This window comes from Lathamus discolor, chromosome 1 (genome assembly GCF_037157495.1).
Source record: "Lathamus discolor isolate bLatDis1 chromosome 1, bLatDis1.hap1, whole genome shotgun sequence".
In the NCBI taxonomy this organism is placed as follows: domain Eukaryota; kingdom Metazoa; phylum Chordata; class Aves; order Psittaciformes; family Psittacidae; genus Lathamus; species Lathamus discolor.
In genome coordinates this window covers 106,714,542-106,736,668 of record NC_088884.1, presented here as the reverse complement: position 1 = coordinate 106,736,668, position 22,127 = coordinate 106,714,542, and the positions used below count along the sequence as shown (strand labels likewise).

General features: G+C 41.6%; 1 protein-coding gene across 7 annotated transcripts in view; it reads right to left on the bottom strand.

Moving 5' to 3' along the window:
* Window positions 1–22,127, bottom strand: part of ADGRL3 (adhesion G protein-coupled receptor L3) — a 518,947-nt gene that overhangs the window by 439,263 nt on the left and 57,557 nt on the right. The window contains exon 1 of one of the 7 annotated variants that reach the window (XM_065689638.1): window positions 4,649–4,684. The exons of the other annotated variants lie outside the window; for them this stretch is intronic. The gene's annotated coding sequence lies outside the window, so the exon portion shown is untranslated. Of the gene's footprint in view, window positions 1–4,648; window positions 4,685–22,127 lie in introns of those variants that run through there. 7 annotated transcript variants of the gene reach the window in all.

Below are 22,127 nucleotides of genomic sequence, written 5' to 3'. Positions count from 1 at the left end.
TTTTGTCTGTGTGTTTGAGAAGGTCACTGCTTTTCAATAGCTTTTTATTTTTTCTTTACTTTTTAAATTTTCTTGCTTAGTTTCACCCTATTTTTTTTAAAAGACAAAGTTTTGTTTGCAGTTAGCCAGCATAAGCAAATCGTCTCTCAACTACTCACCACAATTTTTCACAGAAAGGACAAGAATAAGTGTTTTAATAACTTGCTTAAATATCCATGACAGAAGAGTTCTTCTGTTGCAAAGCTGCCGCTTGCATTTGACACACCTGACCAAATAGCAAAAACAGTGTTTTCTCAGCTTCTTTGTGAATCTCAGGCAAGATGGATGCTCCTGGTAGCACTCCTTTTGCATTCAGTTGACAGGTACATTTCCTGAGTATTGCAAAGCATCCAACTGCCCAGTTTAAGCATGTGCTAACTGCACACATGCTTTAAAGTATCAGGATTCACTGGTGCATGCTGCCACAACCATACTTAATACAGGGCTTAAACCTTAGCATTACTGCTGCAGAAGGAAAATAAGCCAGCCCCCTTCTCAGCTTCAAATAATTGAAGAGTCTCAGCAGCATTCAAAAAATTAATGTGGAGGAAAATTAAGGATGTGGTGAAGAGCTCTGCCAGACTGGGATCTTGCTGTATTTTTCCAAAAGAAACTTGATGGCATCAGATATATAAACATGATTGGCTTAAACAATTAGACCTGCATTTGCTATAAACTCTGCAATCAAATATTCATTCCATTTTGCAATGTCATCAGTAGCCTGTCAAAAGCAAAGACAAATTAAAAATGCAGGAAAGCATTCCTGGTTAGCTTTTTTTTTTTTTTTTTTAAATGAGTACATATTTAAGTTACAGAGATACTCTGAATGAGATGGCTGTGAGAAAAACTTATTGCAGGAACTGGCAGAGCTCTTGTGTAGTGGTCCCTTGATAACAAATGCATCAACCCCCAGGGTGACAATTCTGTACCCCTTCTAAGCCCACATTATAGATACTTCCAATTTCTAGAAAACTGTACTCATTTGGACCTAACAGTTAGAATTTGACTATCTTCTAGGTGTATTGGTTTGGGCTGATATTTTTTCTGTGAGTCAAAAAAATTATTAGTCACTTCTGAATTAAAAACAAACAAAAGTATTAAGAAAAAGTGCACTTTTCTCAGACGTTCCTTTAAAGAAGCTTAGCACAAGGAAGTCTCAATGAACACCACAGTTTTATTCACAGTTGGCTTGGTTTTCAATATAAGAGAGGAATCATCAACTCTTAAAATCATGAGATTTTACTAATGGTTTGATCTGATACAAAGAAGACAGACTTCTAGTAATTAGAACAAAAAATTGTTTTAAATTCCCCTTCTTTTTCCATGAACTGTTACAGAGGTCATTTGGCCAAAAAGCATCAGCTGCTGAACATTACAGAGAAATCTGTCTATCCCTGTTCCTGCTGGTGCTTCTTCATTGATATGGAGAAGTATAAACAGAGAAAGAAAGATCAAAACATTCTAACAGAGTAAGAATATTGGTTGAAAAGATATCAACCATATGACAAAGGAAGGCTAGAACTGTTTAAACAGTATGAAAACAAAAAGAAAAGCAGAAATAAAACCAAAACCAATGCTAGCTATTTATCAGAATATTGAGAGGAAGTGTGTTTTCATCCAGTATAAGATTAACCAGTAAAAACCACAAACAGAAAAATGTAGCAATGTTTGTAGACTTAGGACTGGGAAATACCCTTGTCTTGACTAACTGGAATAGCTGGAGAGACACTAATGACCTAAAAAAATATGAATGGGCAAACCCATCACAATTCCTAGATGCCAAACGCTGCTCCATGCCAGACATCTGGAGGAGACTGTGACAGCTGAAGCAAGAACACCCTGAAAGGCAATCTGTATGCATACCTGACCAGCATCACAAGTCATGTTCAACATCCTCAAATTGTAATTTATTAAATATTTGCCAGGTGGGATCTCCTAGAACTTAATCAAAGATTTTCACACCTATTCCCACATCTGGAACAAGTGACTCAAGTAAGCATCACATTAGGGCAATAAAAATTGTAGCAACTGGCCTGAACTAGGATACCAGCAATACGTGATGGCTGATGCATATTTCTCATGTTCATTTTTAAACACTGTAAGAGGTCCTGCTGCCCTTGGTGCTAAGCAAACCCTATGCCGTGGGTAGACCCAGGTGAGAAATGTGAGAAGCTGCTTATAGAAGCCCTTTGCTCAGTACCAGCAACACAAGGACTTCTTTCTAACTCCTATCTTCACAACCTCTAGATTATATCTCTGTTATTCACATAGTACAAGCAGAGAGAGCATGGCAAGAAATTTGGGCTTGCAGTGATAAACAAAATGTGTAAAAACGGAGCTGCCAGGAAGGTGCATTTTTGCTGAGCAGTGTCTGAGAAATAAATTATAAAGAACTGTAACTGCTGCCTATTAAGAGACAGATTTATATGATAGCTAAAGCTTTCATAGTTTATGAAACAACGTCTAATAAAATGGTACAGCTGTGATTTAGTAAGGTGTTTAAATTCGTCATAGCATATATTTTGTATTTCAGACTGGTCTTCACTACCAAGTTACATATTGTCTTTGCCTGATATATGCATCCTTTTTTGCATATGTAATGAGCTTATCAGCTTCCAGTCAAAAAGAAAATTTTAGAGCTATCTTCTTCTAAGGTTTGCACTTAAATATGCCAGATGACTCGTTCACTGTACTAATATACACAGTGAATTCAACGAGGTGAAAAACGTTAAAGGCTGATATTCGGTGCAGCAGAGTAGGAGGATGAAGAGCACAAAGAAACTGAGAGGGACTGTCTCACCCAGCAATGCTTACTGGGAGCAGAGAAGCACCCCACACCCCCACACCTCCCCTCCCCCCCCCCAAAAAAAAACCAAACAACAGACAAACAAAAAAGCCTCCTTACGTATTTTTATCATTTGCTAGAACCATGTATTTGATGATCGCACATGAGACCTTGATCAGGCAGGCAACATCCTCACTGCTGCAAACACACATCTGGGCTCCTACAGCCCAGAAACCCCCCAGAAACAAGGCTGAGGTTCTCAAACCAATCCTAAAGCCAACTGTCTTCAGACACCTGGATAAAGCAGTCTCATCCTCTGGTATGCCAAGGCTCCCAAACCAGCTTTCAACATCTGCAGGTGGCCATTGGAGACTTACAATGTCTGAGATTGCGGAGGCTGTATTTTAAAGCCTAACTTTGGGCAGCATTCCCCTGAATCCTGGCCCAGATTCTCCCATTTCCAGGCTGGAAGGGACTGATGGCTCACCTGCTCTGGGTTTCTGTGTAATACTATCCAGAGTATTTCAGCTCTCTGCTCCTACCATACTGAGTGCAGTCTTGTTGGTCAGTCTGTGCCCTGCTCCAGAAAGGGGAAAGCTAAAGGTAACTCCTGTTGCAAACAAAACTTTTAAGGTTCAGGCAAGAACTACATCTAACTCTAATTACCTTTCTCAGCCTCATCATGCACGTTTTACTGTAGCTACAAAAGGAAAGGAATGTGCACAATTTGCTGCTGTAGTCAGAATTGGATATTAAGACAGTCAGTTGAATATTGAAAGATTTATTTATTAACGGTATCTGTTCCCATATTTTTCATGAATATTTAAATGAAGAAAAACAGGAAAACACTGCAAAAACTGTCCAGTTGTCATGTTTCAAAAACAAAGCCCAAAGCAAATTTGTATTGGATTTAATTTCTGCTGAAATTCAAGTAAACGTTTGGACCGCATTTACCACTTTCAGAGAACTGTGCAAAGCTAATGTGTGTTTTGTGATTCTGCTCAGCACATCTGCAGTCCCCTGCTTCCCAAGTATTCAAATACTTCAGCCTGACTTGAATCGTGCACCCCAGGTTTGCTGAGAGCCACCCATCACCTGAGCAGTAAAAATCACAAGCTTTTCAGAACAATGACAGCATGACAGCTCTGGGCACTATGCAGTAAAATCCCATTTTGGGTCATCTCTGTATTTCACAGAAGTTTCCAAGTCAGAGTCAGTTCACAGCCTAAATTTAAATAGCATGGCTCATAAAATACTATTCAACCCAGCTAACCAGGCAAAAAAGGAGAAAAGGGAAGGAAGGAAAAGAGGGAAGGACGGGAAAGGCAAATAAATTAAAAGGCTTTACAGATCAGATCTCCTGGACCATTTTCGCAGCTCCTCCTTTTTCCCCAAAATAACAGAAGACTTACTAATTTACTATGCTTATCCTCAAAGATGCTTACAAGTCAGCTCTCTTTTAGTTATAGCACTTTGCAGAGTAAATAATCTTAATTGTCTTGCACGTTGCTGACTACATCGACAGGAAAACAGCAAGGGATACATCACAGAAAGCAGCTAGTATATCTTTCATCATTAAGGATGAATGAAACTCAGTGGCTACATTATAAGGAAAAAGGATCTAGTATCACTGTAACACAGGAAACAGTTTCTGATGTTCGGGCAATTATTTTCCTTTCCTATCTATGTAGCACATAAATCTGTGTCCAACTTGGTACCCAATCCATTTGCTTAACATGGGAAACTGGATCACAAAATCAACTGCTATTGATCCTACAGAAGTCGTATGTATTTGCAATAACTTTGTCATGCCAAAGGACACACCTGCCTTTCTGAAAGCTGCAGTGCTGCTGGTGTTTCCTGTTGGACTTGAATTAGGGACTGGAGGGGATGGCAGGTGAAGCTCAGGCCCGTGTTTCTAGAAAAAGAGTGAAAGAAAAAATAATCAAACCATGAGAGAAACCGTTTGATAGCCTTGTACTGCAATCAGAATCAAACAGCTCTGAGGTTGTCTTTGGAATACTAAGCAATAGACTTTGACAGTGGGGCAAGTCTGAATGTACTGCAAGGCCTCCACGTGTCGGATGGCAATCAAGTGGTCTGGCATTTTTTACAGCAGGCAGGAAACCATCTGAGCAACGCCCTGTGCTCACCATAACTTTCTGCAAACATCAACCCTCAGAGAGGAGTACAGGCACAAACATCTTTCCAGGAACTACAAATGTCAAACAAGCAATTGTGAGCGTGAGGGGTAATGTTGCTGGGTGTTCTCAGTGCTCCTCCTGCAGCTATATTCCTTCTGGCTAATGCAGTGGTTTCCCCTTCTTTCTTGGGAATGGAAGATGAAGGCAGCCTACTTGGCTGAAAGCTCAAAAGGGAAAACAAAATTCTCAGAATTGATCTGCAGTTATCCACAGCAACACTCCTTTTTCTCCCATTTCCTCTCCTGACCTGAATCACATCTTGCGCATTCTCATCTACCAAGGTTTCTCAGAACCCTCTGAAGTCAAGAGCAGAGGTTCTCACTCATTGCCATGACAGCAAAGTCTAAGATGGGAGTCTATAGCTATCGGTCAGTACTTTTCCTGTCATAAAAACTAAAACAAACCCTGAATATGTGTATGCACAAGCAGTGGGAAGAAAAATGCCATCTTTTACTTCTCGAGAAAGGGAAAATAACACTTTGCTTCACAAGGGTGTAATGACAGCATGCCTGTAAGGTAAGGTACAAACATAAACAACAAACGAATCAACACTATAGATCTCCAGAGGAGCTGAAGTCTTCTTCTAATAAAGCTTTAAAACATGACGCCTTCCTGCAAACTAACCGATAAACCACTTCTTAAGAGAGGATAATAATGTTCTTCTGCACTGACAGCCTCCTTCCTGTCAGAAGGGAGGCTGGCAGAGAAGGGACACTTGGTAGTGTGTTCAAGGGCCTCAACAGGTCACCTTCCAGCAGGGAACCATGAGCCATCCACAGATAACAAGACCTTTTAGCCTCCGAGACTGGAGAAGAGAGGACGCTTCACTTCTAAAAACATTGCTCTTGGTTACTATTTCTCAGCCTGAGGCACCTGCACGTTTGCCCTTCGTCTGTAAGCTGCTCCTGGCTCAGCTTCAGCTTCCCACTTCTCATTGCCAGACGGCAGGGCAGAACTAAGAACACGTTCACCATTTCCCCATACCACAACTTCCTAGGATGTCACACCATCTTGAAAAGAAGCAGTTGGCACAAGGCACAGATTAATGGAAAGTGAGGCTTATGTATCAGACATGTACCCATGGCGGCACTTTCAGTACAAGGACAACTAGCTTCAGCTTATCATCTGTTTCCCTTGCTTAAGGGCAAGAATATGCTACACTGCATGACAAGGCCAAGAGGGTGGCTTTGATAGCTACATTATGCCTAAGCCTGGAAATGAGGCAGTACAAGGAACACATATTTCAGAGGAAAGACTGAGTGTTTTAGGAGTGTTCCTCTCCTTTCCACCTCCTCTACAACGACAAAAATCTCCATAAATACTAGTAAGGCAGAAAAAAAAGGAAAAACAAAGGGACATTGAACCAGAGGCTTGCTTCCAAAGTCGACAGAAACTTTTTTTTTCTTTTTAGCCATTTCATTTCCTAGGGAGGAAGAATTTACTGGAACAGCGAGGGGGTGGCATTATACTTCTCTGCAGGGAAATCGGACCAGGTTGGACAGGATTTTAAGCAACCTGGTCTAGTAGAAGGTGTCCCTGCCCATGGCAGGTGGGTTGGAAACAGATGATCTTTAAGATCCCTTGAAACCAAACCATTCTGTGATTCTATGATCCAATTTTTGAATCCCACAGGCAGCATTTCCTGAAGACTGATGGCTGAATTCCTGAGGCAGGGAACCTCACAAGGGACTCTACCACAGGAAAATGAACTTGGCTGTGCAAAGAAAAAGCATATTCAGCATAATACTGTGGGGCTAGGAAGCACGCAGAGCCCAGAAGGCAGATATAGCAGCACCCAGAGAGGTGACAACAGGCAAGCGCTGGGAGACACTGAGCGCTCCGCAATGCTTCAGTGGAGAGCTACCAGTTTCTCTGTTTCAGCCCCCAGGAAGGGGAATTAATTCTTGTCTCTGACTTTCTCAAACCAGACACTGGATGCCGGCTATTTCTCATGCTGCCAGATGCCTTTTCTTCTTCCCTTCCAGTCTCTTTGCATCACTCCCATGTGCTCAGTGCACACACTTCAAGACCTTTCTGTCTTTCTGTGAAGACCTGAGCTGTCTTGAGGCAGGAGACACTGTCAGTATTCAAGCCTTCCCAGTCACCAACACCATCCTTTTCTAGTTTGGACTCCCCCACTGAACAGAAGTGAATCTGAGAAGCTGAAGTATGAGTTGAACTTCCAGAAAGATAAATATTGTCAGAAAGCTGAAATGAGAACCCAGGATCTCCACTGCAGAAGTTTAATGCACATAAAATAACAACTGAAGTCAGGGGAGCCCATGCTTTGAATAAACAAAGTACAACACACTCTCACTATGTAGGCAAGTCTAACCGCAAACCTTCAGCCAGCAGGGAGAGTTCTCCAACCTTGACTTCCCAATCTGCAGAGCCGCCCAAGTAAATGGATAGATCAGACAGATATTTTGCAATGGTAAGAAGAAAATATATTAATCACTGCTTCTGGAGCACAGCGATACATCTGCAACAAACAGCACAAAGGAGTCAAAAGGATGTTAATCACAGAATCACAGAATCCCAAGGGTTGGAAGGGACCTCAAAAGATCATCTAGTCCAACCCCCCCACAAGAGCAGGGTAACCTACAGTACATCACACAGGAACTTGTCCAGGCGGGCCTTGAATATCTCCAGTGTAGGACACTCCACAACCCCCCTGGGCAACCTGTTCCAGTGCTCTGTCACTCTTACAGTAAAGAAGTTCTTCCTGATGTTAACGTGGAACTTCCTATGTTCCAGTTTACACCCATTGCCCCTTGTCCTATCACTGGATATCACTGAAAAAAGCCTAGCTCCATCATCCTGACACCTACCCTTTACATATTTGTAAACATTGATGAGGTCACCCCTCAGTCTCCTCTTCTCCAAGCTAAAGAGACCCAGCTCCCTCAGCCTCTCCTCATAAGGGAGATGTTCCACTCCCTTAATCATCTTTGTGGCTCTGCGCTGGACTCCTTCAAGCAATTCCCTGTCCTTCTTGAACAGAGGGGCCCAGAACTGGACACAATATTCCAGATGCGGCCTCACCAAGGCTGAGTAGAGGGGGAGGAGAACCTCTCTTGACCTACTAACCACTCCCTTTCTAATGCACCCTAAGATGCCATTTGCCTTCTTGGCCACAAGAGCACATTGCTGGCTCATGGTCATCCTCCTATCCACCAGGACCCCCAGGTCCCTTTCCCCTTCGCTACTTTCCAGCAGGTCAACCCCCAACCTGTACTGGTACATGGGGTTGTTCTTCCCCAGATGCAAGACTCTACACTTGCTCTTGTTAAATTTCATCAAGTTTCTCCCCGCCCAACTCTCCAGCCTGTCCAGGTCTCGCTGAATGGCAGCACAGTCCTCTGGTGTGTCAGCCACTCCTCCCAGTTTTGTGTCATCAGCAAACTTGCTGAGGGTGCACTCAGTTCCCTCATCCAGGTCATCGATGAAAATATTAAACAGCACCGGTCCCAGCACCGACCCCTGAGGGACTCCACTAGTCACAGACCTCCAGCTAGATTCTGCGCCACTGACCACAACTCTCTGCCTTCTTCCTTTCAACCAGTTCTCGATCCACCTCACTACTTGATCGTCAAGCCCACACTTCTTTAGCTTATCTATGAGGATGCTGTGGGAGACAGTATCAAATGCCTTACTGAAATCAAGAAAAACTACATCTACCGCTCTACCATCATCCCTCCACCTAGTCACTTCCTCATAGAAGGCTATAAGGTTGGTCATACATGACTTCCCCCTCATAAAACCATGTTGGCTGTTCTTAATGACCCCCTCATCCTTGATATGCCTAGTGATGGAGTCAAGAATAAGTTGTTCCATCACCTTTCCAGGGATGGAGGTAAGGCGATCATCTTCAGCATTTCAATATTTTGCAGGAAATAAAATAAGAGGCCAGCAGCTGAGAGGATACAGAATGCTATGAAGCTGCTCACTGAACATCTGTTGTCTCTCTGTAGACTGGTGGGACAGGGTTCAGGATGTGAGGTTACACAGCAGTGCAGAAGTAATAAGGGACAGGTTTGAGATGCCCAGAGCACACTTGATTTCAGCCGTTCTTAAACTTGTTGAGCACTGGGCTTTCAGGAAGCATTCCAGAGAGCATTTACCCTCTGCTACCAAGCAGGTTAACCTTGCTGAGAGGGAATGGCTTCAGGGGAGGGGAGCCCTGGTGCCTCCTTTCTGCAAACATTGGTACAGATAGGAATCCCTTTTAATCCTCTCCTTGCATGTTACAGCAAGACACAGGTTTGCACTTAATCCCTTACACTATTTGGAAATACTGCAAACAGGAGTTGGAGTGCAGTACTGATGTACAACCCAAAACCCTAATGTCTTCAAAGCAGTAACTTCCATGGAGGAGAAAGACGGCTACAGGTGGCCCCATACCATGAAAAGCAAAAAGAAAACATGAAACTTCACTCCTTTACTCTAGGTCAGACCCCTAAACCAGGCCCTGGGTGCCTGCCCCTGCACCACCACTGGTACTACCAGGGGCATGTGGTGTTCCCCAAAGAGAGCTTGTAAAATACAGCCACTGGCAAAGCCAGCAGATCACTTTTCAAAGCTCAGACAGTGCCGCAGAGGTGTCTGCTTATTTCTTGCCCTCTTGTAACTGTGCCAAGGAGGGTGCAGTGAATGTCAGCTACATGATATCATTGCAAGCTAAGGACCTTGTTGTAAATAGCTTACTCAAATTTCCTAGCTGATATACACACACACACACATATATATACACATATATGTATGCATGTACATACATAGTATGCATAGATATGGCATGAAATGTGCTTAGGACTAGGATACATAATTGCACAACAGGAGGCATCGCTGACTTGGTAGGTACCATCCTACAAAACTAAACCAAAAGATTTTGATATTCTTCTACCGAGTCTGCAACTTGACCCTGATATTTTCATACCACTGACAAAATGGCATGGTCTGGGGGGTTTTGTTTGTTTGGGGTGGGGAAAGGCAGAGTCAAAAAACAAACCCACAAACAGCAAATCTTTGAAGAACAGAGGGGAAATGCAAGGTGAGCAATGTAAAATCAGACACACTTTCAACCCTTCCAGTCCATATGAAGCTGCTATTTATAACAGCTGGTTAGGGGAAAAGAAAAATAAATTGGGCAATCAGGTCATTTTTAGGATAAAGGGTGGCCCTTTAACTACAAACAAATCCTCTTTCCACCAGTCATTTCACTTGTCTTTGAAGACTGCAGGGAGTGTACTAAAGAGAAACACAGCATTTCACCATTCACTCAAAATTATGTTTGTTTGCTTGTTTACTGGATTATTTTCAAGGGCTGAAATAAATGCATAGACTGCCTAAAGGTTTACAATGAATTTCTTTGCCATCTTGCCACATTTAAGGCCAGAAAAAAAAAAGGGGGGGGGGGGCGGGGGGAGGGTCCTTCTTTTTTTGGGGGGATACAACTCTACTCTGACAATCTGATAGCATGTGGTAATGCCTCAGGCAAGGATACACTGTAGTAGTTTAGGAGAAATACACTGCACAGTAACATCTTACAACCACCTAGGGTCAGTTTTCTTATTCAGAACTTAATAAAAAAAAGATACTGTAAAACTTGAGATCAGCACAACGATGCTGATCTGCTACAGAGTAAGACTGCAGACAACTTTCCATCAAGAGCTCTCTACCTTTTTTCCTCCAGGATTTCCAATAGGCCGGGGGGAAGACTGGCTATCTCACCTCCTTGCCCAATGAGAAGGGATACACCCTGAAGCAAGTGACAACTTGATAAAGAAGCCTTCTCAATGCAGCTGGTGGGATGCATTGACATGAGACAGTGCTTCAAATGGCACTCCGGTATCTGAAGGAGAGGCAGCATCGCTGAAGATAGTAAGCAGCATGGTATGCAATGTTTGACCACACGTAGGGTCTTCATGGGCTTCAGAAATAACAAGCCAGCCAAGGTGAAGAGTATCAGCAAGGATGCACCGAGAACGTTGGCTTTTCAGTGCAGAGCTACATCCAGCCTTGTCTCAGAACAGAATTTGCAAACAACATGAACACAGCATACTGCTGTTTTTCCTGCACTTACAAAACCCCCTTTGCTTCCTGCAGCCAAAAAGTGAAGATACACTAGGATCAAAAAAGTTAAGCCTCAAAAATTCTGACATGGATATTAGAGTAAGATTCAAAACATAAAAAAACATTGCTGAAGGATATTTTGACCTGAATAGCCATGCATTTTCTCACACATTTATAATCCTTCCAATGAGAGTGAGGGGGAAGAAAAAAGCAAGCATGAATTGGAACCATTGAAAAAAAATCATGTGATTTTTCATTACTGGAATTACCTTGATCACTGATGACAAAGACATTGTTGGCTCCAGAAGGTGGAATAGGAATATCTACTCAAAAAAAAAAAAAAAAAAAGGAAGGTGTGTGCTAAAGCAACATTCTGGATTTGAGCCATAAAACCTTTGAATCAAGTCTCACAGGATCTTACAGCTATGCTCACCCTTTACAGGTAAACAACAGGGATTTTCAAACTATTTCCAATAGGTTTAAGAAAAAGCAGTTGTGATTCAAAATAGAGAGTGGGGGGGACACACTAGATTTGCTTGATGTTTGAAGAACATCATGTGTTTACAACACTGCTCTCCACCCCCGACAAGCACACATTTTAGCACCGAACAGTTGGATAAGGAAAAGTTGCCAGTGAAAGTCAAACACAGACATGCAGAAGGCTTTTTTTTTTTCCCTCTTTTTTCTTCTTTGTTAATTTGGGAAAGAAAGGATTCATCTTTTAGACCTTGGGATTAAATAGTCGGATCCAAGCTCCTCTTTATCAGAAAAGCTGCTACCCAAGGAAACCACAAATCATTAAAGCGAAAATCTTTGGCTGTCTCTCAGAAGGGGACCATGATCATTTCCCTTGTCCTGAATAAAAGGTCCCTGATGCCCTAGGCAATACCAGCCATGCTGTGCTCTTACCACACTACCAAAGTCACGAAAAGAAAATCTGAAGAAGCTGACAGTCAACAGGACAGCACACTACCTCCACAATATGAGGCAGTGCCTTTGGCCACCAAGAACACGTACATCCTTTTTATTGCCAACTTATGATAAAGCAAATGTATATTTTAGCCATTCCATCAGATGATGGAGCTCTGTTTAATTAATCGCTAATCACTTTTAAATTTATACATTCCTGAGAGTCACTGGGGCACTGCTGGTTGTGGCAACTGGCATTTCTACAGAAAGCAATTCTGAGAAACAGATTAATTTGCTTTAGAAAAAAAATTAAGAGCCACTCAGTCTAATGTATTTTATAACTATTCCCCAGCAAGTCTAATTATAGATTTTCAAGCAAGCATTTTAAGGTTTTGTTCCAGTATATCTGTTCAAGGATGCAACTAAGTTTTGCAGAAGCTTCAACAATGATCCCTGATGGCAGAATAACAGCTTGAACTTCTCAAGGGCATGCCAGGTTACTCTTCTTTCAGGTTTTTTGCTACGCCACTAAATTTTTAATACAGCTTCAGCAATTAATGAGTTTACAGGCTGGGGCTGTTCCCACGTCAAGGTATCTGAAACTGGTAATGAAATAAAAATGCAAAATGCCCATTGGCTGTATAAGTTACGTATCACCTGTCAGCTGTTGCACAGACTAGCAGTCACAGGAGACAATTTCAAAGCCAGTATGGTAGCTTTACAGGCAGAAAAAGGGTCAGCATGGCAATGGAGATAAAGTAGGAGGAAAGCAACTTGCAAGATATCATTCATTATTTTACTATTACCATAGTCCTCAAAAATCCCAATGGAGTCCTAAGCTCCCACTTGCTAAGTACTACACATCCATCTAGTAAAACCCCTTCTGCCCTGAACAATATATATTCAATACGTCTGAAGACAAAGACCAAGAGGCGGTAGCACTGTCCCTGTGGTGCAGATGGCCAACCAGGGCAGGAGGAGGTTACACACCTTGTGCAAGGTCAGATGAAAAATCAATAGCAAGCGATCACAGGTCACTTGAATTGTAGTCTGGAGCCCACTGTAAGGCCAGCCCTCCCCTCTCTGATGTCTAGGCCAGCACTGCTAAGTTAAGTACTTTGTGCATCCTCTTGGAACGCTGCCCTCTGCAATCGTAAATTGGTAATTCAGAAAGAAAAAGGAAAGCATCCCTCCAAATGCCCTGCAAAAAGAGACTTTCAGAGCTGTACTCTGATCCCCTTCAAGGATTTTAGGGCCCAACAAATCTAAGAGATAATCAGATACCAAGCACAAAGAAAATATGTCCCTTAAGGGATGCAAAACCTTGTGATAACCTCCACCATCAATACCTCTCTAGTTTGTGAACTGCAATTACAAAACTCCATGCAGCACTCGTAATTCACTCTTCTTTTTTTTCCCCACAAAATTACATAAAAGTAGGAAGGGCCCTGTTTGCAGGGAAAACTGTGGCACAAGCCATTAAAACCAGTGATCCGTAACAGAAGGAGAAAGAAACTCTATGTGCAGTGCTCCCTGGAGAAGCTTATCCCGGCTCAGCAGGATGGCTTGCTAGAGGAAGAGCAGAATTACGCCTAGCCGCATTATCCCTGGCCCCTACATGCAAGACCAAGCTACATTCTCTAGCCCCATCAACTTTAAAACTGTTGCTACCCTGCTCCCCTCTGGAACAGTGGAAGATGGTTAAGTCCTTATACTTCATGGATTGGAAAATGGACACAAAATCAGTTAAGTTAAAGCCTTACTTGCTGGAAACATGTTTTGCTGTAAATATTAAGATTTGACTGGCACATCTATAGCAGTTTTCTGTGCTCACTGTAGATCAATTGGGTGTTTCATTTACTCTAGTTAAAAGGTTTTTCAAAACTAGACACCCCTTGTTTATTAGGATCATCATAGCAACAAATACATCTCATCATTTTGCTTTTCTGTCAATCAAACCTATTTAACACAGAGGCTAACAGCTGACCCATTAACAGGATAAGAATTCCCAGTCTATCAAGAATATATGCCAACATCTATTCATTAGATCCTCTGCAAGCCTATATATTATTTACATTTGACGTAACACACCATACAGCTTTCTTTAATTCATAATCATTTCTAGACTCACATTGCTCTTGAATGGATGAAGATAGCTACAAAGGGAACCAGAGAGCCTGTATCAGTTCCTCAGATGAGAAAAATCAACACAGTCACTGACCTGATTTCAGCAGTGCTCAGCTAATTTTCATCAGCTGAGCACCAGGCACATCATCAACAGCTTTAGAAATGAGCAAGCAGATGCAAAAACTCATTTGGCTTTGACAGAATGACAGCAAGAGGCTATTATGAAGGCTTCCTACCAAGGGTTTACATTTGAAATCCCACAATGGGTACCAGGCTTCTGCACAAGGTCTGTGGATCAAGGTCTTGTGTACACTATGGCACAGGGGTCTTCCAAAGTGTGGTTACCAGCAGTCAAAGGGTTTGTCACATAGGTTATTTTCATGTGCATCCCAAGGGACCAAGCTGGGTGGACAAAGGACAGATAGGGGTTAAAGTGATTATGTACTCCTCTCCCTTCACTCAGGTTACATATTTTCCATCCCAACACCCATCCTACAGAGTCTGAGCCCAGAAAGGAACATGGTCATCCAGACTTGTTTGTTTCCGTAGTTCTGGAAAAGAGAAGACAATTCAGATTCAAGTAAGAAGATAACTTCCATATTTAAACAGCTACACATATTTTCAGCCTATTTCACGAGCACAGGGAAGATAATAAGGAGCTCCACTTTCCAGGCTTACCATGCTAAGAGGATAAAAAGAGAACTCTTGTTAATGCTTGTGCCTAGATAGTAGAGCATTATGGCTTGGATTCACAAAGGGATTTAGGACTCTTAAGTCCCACTGAAATCAGGAAATGAATGGGACTTAGACTCCTCAGGGCTTCTGTGAGTCCCAGTCCAAGTGCCTCCTCCTTTTGAAGCCAGTGCGAACAATGCAATGGCATTAAGCAGGGGCAGAGCCTGCCCACAAAGCTTTAACTCTATTAATAAAGACTAGAGGTTAACTGGTAACAAACAGGCACAACACCCCTAGTGAAGAGACTTTGGCCTGAACGTCTTTAAAGCTTCCAGAGCACTCCATCAAACAGAGCTGAAGCAAACTCCATACCTGTCAATGAGAGCTTTGCAGTGAATTAAGATTTCAGTCCAAGTCCTTGAGTCAGAGGCAAAAGAGCTGCTGCTGAGGAGACAAACTGTGCCATTAGCAAGCTTGGACCATGTACTGTTACTGCCTAAAGCTCTTCAGCTAGGCAGGTAACAGTGCACAGTGATGTGTTTTCACCAACAAGCCTTACTTTAGTTTTCTGTGATTAAAACTTGACATCCCCTAATCCACACTAAATTTAAAAATTACTTGTGAAGTTAATACAGTTATGGTACTTGCACCTCATTCTATATTGCTATTTTAAATACACTTTAATAAAACTCAGTGGCATGCACTCTTGTAGGAGGAAACAGGGTTTCCCAATACAGGTGGTATCAGTGTAAGTGAAATTTCCACACTGGTGAAGTGAGAAGAAAAAAAATCTGCCCCACCTTCTGTACTCCTGTACATGGGTTAAGACCAAAAAAAAAAACACCACCCCCCACCACCACCAAAAAGGCATTATCTAAGCAAGTGTCAAGTGTTTAAATATTATTAACTGCTAATATGCCCTCCATTGTGCCAGTGTAATATGTTTTTTTTGCTGTTACAGCTCCAGAAAGCTTCATGATGTAAGACAAAGGCATCCCAACTGGTGACCCAATGGAAACCACATTTACAGAGTGAATCCCTTTCTAATCAGGCACTCAAAGTCTTCAGCTCCTCTTCCCTGTACTCACAGATCAAGAGCTTGTATATTAAGGCTGATACAGACTGACAAGCACTCAGCCCCACCTGCAGCACTCTTGTGTTTTACCTTGACCACAGCAGGTATCCAAGAGGACCATGCATTTTTGACAAATGGTCTTTCCTTAAAGAGCAGCTCTGAAACCTTCCAGTGCACGCTGCAAACAATTTGATGTGGGGTCAGAAAAGATTAATCTTTGCTGCTGCAATGCTATCTCAACCCCAGACCAAGCAGCTGAAGCTGCCTCTACCTAGTCAGGAGAAGTGGAGGAAAAAAAAGTAAAAAGGTGTTAGGTTTGGGTTGGTTTTTTTTTAAGGAATCAATAAACACCAGCACTTCATCTCTGCTCAATTTAGCCCTTTCTGGGAGCGTAGATAATTCCTGATGGCAATTGTCGAAAGTGTCCGAATTCAGACAGTCTGATAGCCCTTTCAGTCAGGTCAGTCCTGGCAGAGACAATAATCAGGCCTCCCACAACGTATTTCATTCAACGAGCAGTGCTGATTACGGGAGTGGTTTGAATCATCGCACAGTATTGACTGAAGATCAATTTTCAGCTTGAGGTATTGTGGAGAACATAGAGAACATATAGTACACAGCTAAGCTAACGGCAGGGAGTAGGAATTCAATAGCCTACCCAACCATGTCAAATAAAAGCCTGCACAGATAGATGCTACAATTCCTATCCCCTGAAGTCCATGTTTTTAAAGGTACATGCTATGATGAAACAGCACCCCTGAGGAACTATATTTCATCATTATGTTTTGCTACATCATTAAAATTATCATTTCATTCCTCCGCCCCAAATTTATTTCAAGCAACGTGCCTTGCATTACAAAAAAAGACAACTTGCCCAAACAGCTCTTCTTTTGATCCCATCTTCCCTTCATTAAAATGTTCTGAGCCAGGTAACAACTGCCCTTCCTGCTGCAGGTGCCTTGTCTCCCAGTGCTCCTCTGCTTTTCTTCACCTTCACCCATGTCCGGCACCACAGCTTTTAGCTCTGACCCCACACCAGAACTACCTTTGAGAAAGGAGAACAGCTGGTGATGCTATGGTCCTTGTAGACCCTATGTTGCCATGTGTTGCTGATCATTCTAATCCTTCATGCTTTTAAGAAAAAAATTCCTAGCTTTGAGATGAGGAAATACAACATATCCTACAAATAGCCAAAGATTAAAAAAAAGCTTTTGAGGAGGGATTCCTTTCCTGATAATGCTCACTGATACAGGTATTACAGGATCACCAGTTCTTCAGAGCCCTAAAACTGGGGCTTCATCCATCCTTCCATCCATCCATCCATCCATCCATCCATCCATCCATCCATCCATCCATCCATCCAAATTAGGTTTTGCTTTGCTTCTCTGGCCCACAATGCCTAGTTGTGTTCCTCAGTACACAAGAGCAGATGCTGAGATCCAGCATCACGGCCATTGTGGAGGGAGGAAGCAAGGTGAGAAGAGAGATGAGGAGCTTTGCACACATGTTCCCAAATCTCCACAGGCACCTTCTGGAAGGGACAATTTGCTGCAGATGGAATGTCTGTACAAACACACAACTTGACAAGCCAGCTTGCTAATAGGAGGCTTCAACCTGGCCAACACACCTATTTTACTTGTAGGGGGAGAAACTGAGAACCAAGCATACTTGTGCGACTTGGTCTGTTTGCACTGAAAAGTTACACTGACTGCTTAGAGTGACCATTTTTCAGGCGAGCAACAATAGAGAGTTAATCTTGTAGAGATCAAGAATTCTTGACTTTTTTAATTGAAGATTTTTTTACGCATCTATGATTTACAAAACCTATCTTGCAATTTCCACAGAGCTCAAAGAACAGCAATACAATGTATCTTAAAAAGAAAGTCAAACATGAAAATGGTTAATCTAAAAATCACATCCAGCCACAGGAAATGTAAATTCAGTGACAATGAAACTGCTCACAGTCATTGAATAACACTACATTGTAACAAGCTGTAGTGTAGCAAGGAGGCACAGATTTCCATACATCTGCTTTCCCACCAAAAGATCCAGCCTATACACAAGCCTAACACAGAAAATAATAAATCAAGAGAAATTCCCAGCTATAATAGGTGAAATTCTGATCCTTCATAAATCAACATCTGACTTGACTTCCCATATCACAGGTAAAAAGCAGGAGTTTATACACATGAGAACATTTCAGCATCCTGCGTACGGTCCTGATGCTTCTCTTTATTCTCTCATCCTCTGATTTATTCTTGTTTTCTTTAAGCTATTTAAGTTCTCTCACTTAGACGCATATTTTTTTCCAACTGCAACTTCTCTCAAGTCCTCTTTGTGTTCTCTCCAACCCTTTTCCTGTGTCTTAGCAAGTTAAATATCAAATCAAATCTAATTTGGTCATCAACGGGTAAAGAAATATCCCACACAAATCTAACTATATGACAAGAACTACCAACAGTATTTAAAAATAGGGAAATGTCAGAAGTTTTTTTTATTTATTTTTTTATTTCTCGATATTTCAATCTGTCAAAAAGAAGATATAAGGCAAGGACCAAAATAAAGTAACCACAGTAAAAATAGTGCTGAATGATTGAAACAAGACAGTAAATTCAGTCTTTAGAAATTCAGCTTAGAGATACCTCATCTACATAAGTCCTCAAACGATGTATGCTAACAAGATAAAGTGTTAAAATGCATCTGAGTTGCAAACAGGGGATAGGTATCCTGCAGTGACAGAAAATTACTGCTGGATGACAGGGCCCGCAAAGTTGAATTCTATTGCTTTAAAGGAGAAGAAGATAAGAGTACTGCTAGGAAATTCAGGTTGCTATACAGTAGAGTATAATGTCTGCCCACCAGGATCAGAGGTCTTTCTTATTATTCTGCTATTGTCGTGGCCAAGGCATGCCAAATGAATTAAGGAACTTCACAGCAGCTTAGAAGTGGAAATAATTTCAGTTTAATAACAAAAAATATATATTAAAAAAGACATGCCTGGGAGCTTTACAAATCACAAAATTCCTGGTAAGTATGAGAATTTTACCTCCTAGTTTTACAAGTTTCCTTCTGCCCTCAAGAAGGACAGATGAGGTGCTCCTCTTTTTCTAACCTCTGCCAACTACACCAGGCTTTTACAAAGATATGCCTGCGCCTTTGTTTCCAGCTCCTCCATTCTGCAGTGTTTTATGTTATGGTATAGCACTTTTCCCAAGGTTTCCCCATGGTACTGTAATGCACCACAATTTGTGATTTTTATACTTCTCTCTAGTATAACAAATATCTTTAATCATCCAGTTGTTTGCTACGAAAACAACTATTCCTTTCAGCATGCACAGCAATTTGCCATCAGAATTTTTTTTTTTAAATGCTACATATTTGCCCTCTAAAAATGAAACCTCTTAAAAGAGGCCCCAAGTTGGGCTTCTAATAAGTGTGACCCATAAGATCTCCAGTCCTCTGGAAAAATCACAGCCATGACTCCTAACTTTAATCCTTCTGAATAATAGCTTTTATCTTCTGCAAATTTCATCCCCAGCTGGCCAGTTCCACTATCCAGCAATAAAATATAAAAAAATATGATTTTTCATTTCTGAAACATGAAAGTCTCTGCTAATTGAACAAAACCAATCAGCAATCCTACAGACTGGCCACAGCTCATTAAAATGACACAGGGTGAGATAAGAGGAACAACTCAACAAGGCCCCTGTTTCTATGTGGAAAACTTGGTCCAGTCAAAACATCAGCACTCAAGGGCACATAGAGACTGAAAAAAGCTGTGGTAGCTCCAGATGCACAATTTAAGCAAGTTCTTCTTCCTGCTTTTACCTCTGCACCTTCTCTGTGACATGATTTACAGCTAGCCTGATGAAGCTCAGCCAGCCACTGTTAAAATACCAAAACCATTTGGCCCGTCACTGAGAAGTTCTGAGCACCTCCAAAACCTGTTCTGCGTTAACCTCCATGCCTACTGATGGATTTCAGCGCTCTAGGCTTCAACTGATCAAGGGTCTGTCAATACTTCCCTGGAAAAAGCCTTCTGTCCTGCAGCACAAGAGCTCATTTGAAAGATTTTGTGTTGATTGCTAACATGTGTCCTCACTTACAATATTTTATTTCATGGTAAAATTCAAATGCAGTTATGATTTCAAGTTTTAAAACACCGTAGTGGTGGATTTGAGTGGATAAACAGACTAAGCATAGTTAGGAGTCCCACTGGGAAGCCTTAAAAAGACTGATTTATGAATATGCAAACACTTCCATGTCACTCAATCCTGATAAACTCCAGTTGCACAAGCTCACAAGATGAAGGCAATCTGATGCTAAAAAACAAAGCCACAAACTACAAAAAGAGTAATTTACAAAAACGAATTCTATCCTGTGCAGAAGTAAGCTTCCTCTCAAACATACTGCTGCTTGGGTTCTCCCACTTTTTTGAAGACCTCGTATATCATTCTTTTGTGACCAGTTTTCTCCTCATAGTAGTTTTAGACATCTGCAATTTTGACCTCTGCAGTAAACTGAACTATGTACTCCCATCCTTTCCACAGTAAGTGGCATACGTAGAAGAAATGGGAATTCTTTCCTGACATACACAAAGTCACGCAAATAAAATTACTACTACAACTGAAAGCAAGGATTCGCTGCTTGCTTTGTTTGCATGTAGAACGCTTATCACAACTAAAAATACACCTCGCTTAGTAACACTAAAGACATGTTGGCGGTGAGCACGGGGTTTGTAAAATTATCTCATTGTTGCTTAATGCTGAACTCAGCAGTAAAAGTGCCATTCGTACCTTGATGGGTGTGGGTGATTCCAGGTGTAGCCTTCATTAGGAATGCATGCTAACAGGGACCATTCAGAGCAATCATCTCTCTTACAGAAATATACCACTAGAAGTTCAGAATGCAAAGCAATTTTGGTTATTGATAGCCAGGGTGTGTGACCTCTGTGATAGGAGTTTCTCATGGTAGGAGATGCCAGAAAACCCCGCTACCCATGCCAGCCACCAGGAGAGGGGATGAACCGTCAGCATCTCATCAGGGCAAGAGACAGGGCTAATTGTAAAGCTAAAGATCACAGAGTCCCAATCAGTACATCTGCTCCTGTAAGCAAACAGACTAAATAAATGTAGCCATACAGGTCTGTGAGTTAAATTAAGGCTCTTAATTGCCCTGGACTGTGAGAATGGGGCAGGTTTGCTCCTTTGTAATCTACACATTTAATTTCTACATCCTCTGTCATTAGCCTGGTTTGAGACCACCACTGCAGGGGTATTTTCTCATTTGGACAAATGTGCATAGACCATTTTCAGAACTGCTTTTTGGTTTGCAGAACAAACACAGAGCATCGTTCTGTAATACCCTGCAGCTTGAGGAAATCACGAACAGTTTTGGGAACAACTCAAACCAACAAGTTAAAAGAAAAGCAAGCAGTCTATGGAGCCACAGCTCAGTGAAGGGTGGCCCAACATTGACACCCTGAGATCACTGGTGACAGACAATGAAGCAGCAAGAGGAATCTAGTCAAACCAAGAATACTGCCAAAACTAAAACCTCCATTATTGTGTTCTGTTGGTGAAAACTGAACCAAACGCTTTCCAGGTGATTTATGGCCAAAGCTTGTCCTCTCTAGTCTGAGAAAAAAAAGCAGTCTGAACAAGGTTTTAGTTCAGTTTTGTTCTTTTCTGAAAACACAAAAAGTGCTTGAACTTAAATAGCTGAAATTGAAAGAAATTGAAAGAAGGGGTACAATCCTTCAGGCACCTCCAAAGAATGATGGGCTATCAAACAGGAGTAGGAATGCAACAGCCCTAGAAGCAGGTGCTACAGGATGCAAAAAAGGGAAATTTGGGGTTTTTTTCAGTGTTTAAAAGATATTAACTCAAACAATTACTCACTTTTTCCTTGATTATTGAAAGATTATTATTTTGTGAAGCTGGAACAATAAAATATTATGATGATGTTTTAGAGAATGTGAAACAATTATGTTTCCCCATTTAAAACATAAGCACCTTTTTCTCAGGAAAGTAACTTTCTCTCTCTGGAAAATAAATAAGTAAGTAAATACATAAATAAATAAATCTACCACCTGTAAACATAACTTTATCATCAGAAGTATATATGAAGTGAGGACCAGAACCTATAAAAACGGTGACGATAGGTGAGCTCAGGTCCTTGAATGTGAATGTACCAAAAGTACAGACCCTAGAAAAGTAGGGGTTTGCCACCTGAGAGCACA